The sequence below is a fragment of the Anolis sagrei genome, chromosome 4 (genome assembly GCF_037176765.1).
Source record: "Anolis sagrei isolate rAnoSag1 chromosome 4, rAnoSag1.mat, whole genome shotgun sequence".
NCBI lineage: Eukaryota > Metazoa > Chordata > Lepidosauria > Squamata > Dactyloidae > Anolis > Anolis sagrei.
Genome location: NC_090024.1, coordinates 195,094,516 through 195,101,721, shown reverse-complemented (window position 1 = coordinate 195,101,721; position 7,206 = coordinate 195,094,516). Strand labels below are relative to the sequence as shown.

The window sequence follows — 7,206 nt, the reverse complement described above, 5'->3', positions numbered from 1 at the left end:
TGGACATTGAATGTGATGTATTGTCTAGGAGTGACCACCTATGTCAAAGGGATCAAACAACCTGAATATAACAAGAGAGAATAAAGAGGGGAGCTGTAGACACAGAGTCATACACCAAAAAAAAGGAAGAGGAAAAAGGGGGTTACCCTTCTTCCAATGTCCTCTTATCTCCTTTTCCAATCTCCTAATATATTTGCCCACAATTGCTTCCACAGTAAGCCAATCAGACTTCAAGCTCAGCCCTCTGTTCCGTTGACTGAGGAGAGTTATAAATGACTCACTGGGCTCTTTGAGAACAGAGCTTCTCAGTTGCACCACCTTAGGAGCAGCTCTCCTGTCACTTCTCGCAGCTCACTCACCTGCCCGAATCAGTCCCTCTTTCCTCTCCTGGAGAGTGAAGGTAAGCCTTGCTCCCAACACAATTGCACTCTTTGTTCAGGGTGGGCATAGGGAGGGCTGGCGGTGAAGATTTGTACTCCTGGGCTCACAAAACTATTGGGTGTGAATTTCAATATTATGTGACTTGGGGGAGTGTGGGGGGGGGGGTCCTCTCTTTAAAATAATTTCCTCCCCTATTTGCAAAGCAAATTTACCAAGGAATTAGTCTGCAATGATTTATGAAGGAAAATATGGCAGCATTTAAACCTACAGTATTGCTATAGATATAATCAAAAGCCTTGCTTGTTGTCTTGAGTGATGACTACCTGTTAAATCACAGGGTCTTTTAAACTGGGACCTTATCCACAAGTCTGTCAAAATACAGGTTTTCTCAGAAGAGAAAAATGGTCATAATCACACAGAAGGAAAGAGCTTTCCTATAGCAGCAGAAGAAGCATTCTTTACCTGAGTGAGATGAGGATTTAAAATTAATATGACACTTTAAGGACATAGTTCTAGTGATTGTAGGCAAGCTGGCTTGCATCCCTTTTCAGCGTGATTTTGGGCAGGCAGTTAAATGAAAGTGTATCACTGTGTTCCTCATATCTAAAAAGCCAAATGATATGTAGTAGCCTGGAACTTTTTAGGCTCAAAGAAAATGAATTTGTCCAAAATGTTGCTATATGTATAGCAAGTGCATCCCCGAAAGTCTAGACAGATACCTGTTTTGATCCATCAGTAAAGATCCACGATCAGAGAAATAAATCTTTGCTTGTGGACCACCAACTTTCTACCTGCAAAAATGTTGGTGGAAATGTGGATGAGTGGCGACAGTTTTATGCAAGTGCCCTACGGTTCTCATAATCCCCAGCCACCAAGGTCAATATTTTCATGGTGCTATTTTCACCAGAGGGTGGGAAGCAATGTCTTTTATAAGAACAAGTACCACAACTTTTCCTGCTGCTTTTGAACACCTCTAGATTGGAGATGCTGTGTTTTATGTCTTGTCCTAATTTCCTGTTTGTTTTTCAAAGCCTCCTTATAAGTTCTAGCAAGAATTAATTTACCAGAGGTATGTGTACTGGGTGCCATGTCACATTTGTGTACTGTCTCAGGAGAAAAAATTTGCATTTATTTTTGGTAGCTGCATGCCCATTCCTAAGGAATGGGTAAAAGCAATTTCCTGCTATGTAAAGTAAAGGTTTCCCCTTGACATTAAGTCTAGTCATGTCCAATTTGGGGGGGGGGGGTGCTCATCGCCATTTTTAAGCTGAAGAGCCGGCATTGTCTGTAGACACCTCCAAGGTCATGTGGCCAGCATGACTGCATGGAGAGCCATTACCTTCCTGTTGGAGTGGTACCTATTGATCTTTTCACATTTGCATGTTTTCAAACTGCTAAGTTGGTAGAAGCTGGGCCTAACAGTGGGAGCTCATCCCGCTCTCCGGATTGGAACCACCAACCTTTTGGTCAGCAAGTTTAACCTGCTGCACCCCTAGGGACTCCCTTCCTACTATATATAGGGGGCTAATTGCTACTTCTCTGTAATTGTGGGTGCAAACTGACACTCTTCTGGGTTCAACAACAATCAAGAACTACTCTAAGCATTGAAAGTGGTAAAAGTGGAATTACCAGGGATTGTTCCCCCCTCTTATTTTTCCTGGGTTTTATCTGAAAAAAGGAGAAATATATTTTACCCTTTTTAGGATTACTGCTCCTATTATGCCAGTCTTGTATTTCCTTCAACCTCGAAAAAAGGATTTTTCCCTCAAGAGAAGTACAACGGTTTCACACTGTCTCTTTTGAACATGCAAAACAACCCTGGGACTAAACAACATGTAGTAGCCAAGACGTGTGAATGGATCTGTGGCTCTAGAAACCTTTTGCAAAATAACCCATATAAAACAAATGACTATATAGTGTTGAGAGTAGTGGTTTAACTGTTACCTCAGGACCATTTTCCAGTAAAAATTCCCCCAATTACGTATTTGCATTTATATCTGTGACACGAGAGTGTAATATTTGTACAAGCTGTGAATGTAAGCAATACGTACTATCTGATTAACATATTTGTTTTAAAGTGATGTATGAATTGAACTGGTGTCCTTTGAAGAATTTCTTGGACTTCTGGAAAAGCAGACATTCAGATCTTGATTTTCAACTTGCAAATACATTTTGGAGTGTGATACACTGAGATTAGATAAAGGAAGTATGCCAGCACTTTACCGTGTCTCCATGTACATATAAGATCTTAACAAACAGATCATAATCACTCAACCATATTTCACAATCTCATTCAGTCCTAATTTGACCTGAATGGGATTCGCTCATTTTCTTTCGCTCTTATTTTGGAAATCATACTGAATTGAGAGAAATGGGGTTTTTTTTGTTCTGTATTGGAAAGTAGCATTTATATAGCCTTTATTTCTGAATGGTTAAGAGTAATCTTCAGATGAGATGTTTGTTTGCTGCAGTTTGTTGCATTTATGAGAGTACGTACTATGTTTATATTTTTAACAGCAACCTAACATTGATTGTGATTTACAATTTTTATAATACAGGGCCAGCGCTGTCGTAAGTCAAAGTGAGACCCTATCTCAGCTGGCAAGTGCTTGTGTGGCAACAGTGAGTTAGGAAGAAGAGGATATGGATGCACCTACATTGTAAAAGTAAAGTAGTTTGATACCATTTTAACTGCCATGGCTCAGTGCTATGGAACTCTGGGATTTGTAGTTTATTGAGGCACAACATTCTTTATCAGAGAAGGCAAAACTTTTTAAACTCCCACTCCCGTGATTTCATAGCACTGAGCCATGACAGTTAAAGTGGCACGAAACTGGATTAATTTGGCAATGCAGACACACCCTATAAAGCATTGCAGTTATGCTGTCCCAGGAATCCCTTTCCAAGAAAGAAAGCTCCTTTAGGCACTGGGTAGGTGACCTGAAACAGTTTGTCCTTCACTATGCCTGGTGCTCTGGAAACAAAAGAGGGTGGGAGGAGCAGAATGTGTGCGTTAGAGTGCTCTCGGCAGGCATCCTGGATAAAAGTGTTCTCAGGTGCTAATGGAATGCAAACTTTCTAATTCCTTTAGACTTTTTGTCTGCCATGTGTTTTTCAAAGTGCAACAACAGTGCAAATATCAGAGATGAAGAAGGTTGAAACAACTCCTGAAGTACCTTAAAGAAACCTACATTCATGATAGCATAATGTTCACTGACTATATCCCATGAAAGTTTATGCCATTGTACGTTTATGGTCTGGTGACAATGTTTCACCAACCTGCAAAAGTAGAACCCATATCTGTGGTCTAACTTACCCATACCCAGGAGGAAATGGAGGAGGCTCCAAAGTGAACCCAGAGTTTCAGAAACATGGAGAGCTAGATCCTTTTAGATTCAACCCAACTGCTATTCGAACCTCCAACCAACCCTCTACTGTGCTGCTACTGACAAGCAGCTCTCTGCAAGAGACTTGCTGGCAACTTTGTTTCTGATAATGTCATATCAGGACACCCAGACATGTGATCAGATATGCAATATTGCCAGCAAGCCTTTGGCAGAGAGCTGGGCTGCCTATTGGCAGTGACACAATAGCAGTGACAGCCCCAAAGTAGGCAGCCAAAGGACTCAGAGGATGCTCCCGAGCTGCATCAGAACAGTTCTAGAATGCTTTAACCCAGATTAATAAAGTAAATTGGCTTAGTATGTTGTTGAAGGCTTTCATGGCCGGAATCACTGGGTAGTTGTACGTTTTTGAGGCTGTATGGCCATGTTCCAGATGCATTCTCTCCTGACATTTCACCTGCATCTATGTCAGGCATCCTCAGAGCTTGTGAGCTCATAACCTCTGAGGATGCCTGCCATAGATGCAGGTGAAACGTCAGGAGAGAATGCTTCCGGAACATGGCCATATAGCTTGAAAAACTTACAACAACCCAAATTGGCTTAGGTTGCTAGAAGTTGCAGGCCAACAACTGGAAAGCCGCAAGTGATCCATGTATTAAAGGATCTTGGGAAAAAGAACTGAGAAAGAATTTGTGAGATTCTTGCTAAATAATATTGAGCTGCACTTTGCATAGGGAAGCTTAATGTTTCCCTGGAGTCTTTCAGTTGCTCTCAGGTAAGGACATAAAATAGGTACCAGTTGATTCAATTGCTGGATGGTCTTTGAAAGTTTTGACTGTTTAGAAAACACAAAACCTGCTGGATCAAACCAAAGGCCTAATATAATCCATCTTTAGGCTCCTACAATAGCCCACCAAATGCTCCTAAGGGAATCCCATAAATTGGACAAGAACAAAGCCAACAACTTCCCATTTGTATTTCCTAATACCTGGTCTTGTGAGACAGGGAAGGAGAATTATCAGTGGTTCAGTTGGTGCTTTCTTCCAAACCCTGTGCTGGCAAGAAGCCTGGTGTTAAAGGGGGAAAAACATAATCTGCTTCCTCTTCATGTTTAATCATTTCTTGAATCTCTCGGTGTTGTTGATATGTTTGTGCATTTGTTGAGTAATTAAGTAAAATAGCATAGGATCAGGCTGTTAGTTTCCCCATATTTGCAGAATTGGAAATGGGTTCAGATGTGATTATTGTTGTTGTATTGTCAATTGTACTATTTAATTTCTATGCCATCATTTTTATAATAGTTCACACCTATGTACAAAGGGGTCCTGTTTTAGGATGGATCCCAGCATCTGAGTTGAGTGGAACTCAACTTCTTCACTTTGAACTCGGTTTACAACAATGGAGGTAAACAGAGGACGGAAGAGAAAAGCTGGAGGAAGAGAGAAAAACGGGGACATTTTAAAAGTAGCTGAAAAAGTAGAACCACAAATGATTAATCAGGACTTTCTGCCAAATTGGAATAGTTGGAGGACATGTTCTCCATAAATATTGAGCCACATTGTGCTAGTGTATCAAATATTTTTTGTGTGAAGCAGTTTTTTCTTTCAACAATCCTAAAATTCAGTTTCCCCGAATGAACTTGGTCTTTGCTGTTATGAGAGAGGTTGCTTTCTCTCTGGTTTCCACACTATTTGAAATTTTATACACCCCTCCCCTTATTTGTACCCCTCCCCATGTTAAAACACTCCAATTGGTGTTAGCCCTCCTCACAGATCTTTTGCTCCAGTCACTTGATCATTTGGGCTGCCTTTTTGTGTATCTTTTCTAGTTTTGCAAAATGCATAACTGTATCTCACATTTGAACCAGGTTGGCCCAGAGATTTGAGCCAGTTTGAGCTAGTGATGCTGGATTAGGACTAGTGAAAGACCATTTCTTGAATCCTATCTCAGTAATTTTCTTGGATGCATTACACTCTCAGATCTTTAATGGTAGGCAATAGGAAACCTCCTCTGAAGACATCCTACCACCCCCCCCCCCCCCCATGATAATGTTGCCACAAATCAGTCATCTTGAAAGCACAGAACAGCTATTATGATGCTGGAAGATTTAATGCAATTCTTCTCTTCATGAATTGCAGCATGGATTTTTGCCTTATTCACACCAGCTGTCACACATTATACCTCATAATGCAACTGTTCATCACATTGTAAACAATCTCCTTTCCATTCACTCATTAACAGCAAAACTCCCATCAGTATTGATGTAACACGGGTGGATGTAACATTGATGTAACATGAACCCAGTAGACATAATTTTACACTTGATTTGCCTTGCATTGAGTTAGGTTGCTCAAGTTCATTATAGTAAAGAGTGAAAACCACTTTTTATTGGACACCTTGTCAAAATGTAAAACTGGACAGGGTTGATCCTACCATTGAGTGAAACAAGAACTTCATCTCATGCATCAAATTTTATGGATTGTGAAAAGGCAGCATATTGCTATTTCATTTATTATTACATTTTTAGTAACAAGCATTGGGGAGGAGTACTTGGGATATTCTCTGTGTCGGTTTCCAAAATTATTCAGTTATTCTAAAGTATCATACATCCTGATTTAGGACTTAGGTAGCAAAATGTTTTGAGCCTGATTTAGCACTGCAACCTAGTACTCTAGAAGAGTGTTGGGACTATAACTTCTATGTTTCTTAACCATTAGCCATGCTGACTAAGCTTATTTATTTATTGTGTCATCCGCAACCAGAACATTGTATTACATTTCTAATAGAACAAAACAAACAAAACAGATAAAAAACAAAAAACAAGAAACACAAATTTTGCAAACTTGGTAGCTGATTAAATGTCCTTTGACCAGTATCTGGCCACTTGGAGTGCCTCTGGTGTTGCCGCTGACTAAGCTAATGGGAGTTGACACCCAAAAATCTGTAGGGTACCTACACTGTACCATGGCGCTATTGGGTTACTTTCAATTCAAAGTCTTGGACTCAAGAGGCGGAGAAGAAATATGTGTGCCTATTTTTAATGCAATTGCTTCAGGTTCTTCTGCTGTTGTATATTTGGAGACTTCATTCTAGTTGCCAAGTGCACAGTTAGTTTGGTTTGAAACTTATGTGAAGTGGTACATCAAACATTGGCTGAGGCTCAGCAGCAATAGAAAGTGCTGGATCTGTGAATGACTGTTGGCTACATTTTCTTTTTAAAGGACGATCTGCCTATGAGACCAGTCTATAAATTCTCCCAAATATTTAATTTAAGCCAAGGAAAACATTGACATTCAGCGTAGTTGTTGGAGAGTCAAGAGGCCTGGGAGGAAAATGGGGACCTTTATTTTGACATAATACTTTAGGAAAAGAATTTAAGAGCTTTTGAAAAGGTAAACAGGATAAGGGAAAATGAAAAAAAGACAAAACACACTTTGCCTTGCCTATTCTCACTGAAACTCTTAGGTTCCTTCTACACAGC

The 7,206-nt window shown here is 40.2% G+C and overlaps 1 protein-coding gene across 1 annotated transcript in view; it reads left to right on the top strand.

Annotated features, from left to right (window-relative positions):
• Positions 1-321: 321 nt before the first annotated feature.
• The window catches only part of SLC26A9 (solute carrier family 26 member 9), a 70,436-nt gene continuing 63,551 nt past the window's right edge, over positions 322-7,206 (top strand). Inside the window, exon 1 of the mRNA XM_060772889.2 lies at positions 322-400. The gene's annotated coding sequence lies outside the window, so the exon portion shown is untranslated. The remainder of the gene's footprint in view (positions 401-7,206) is intronic.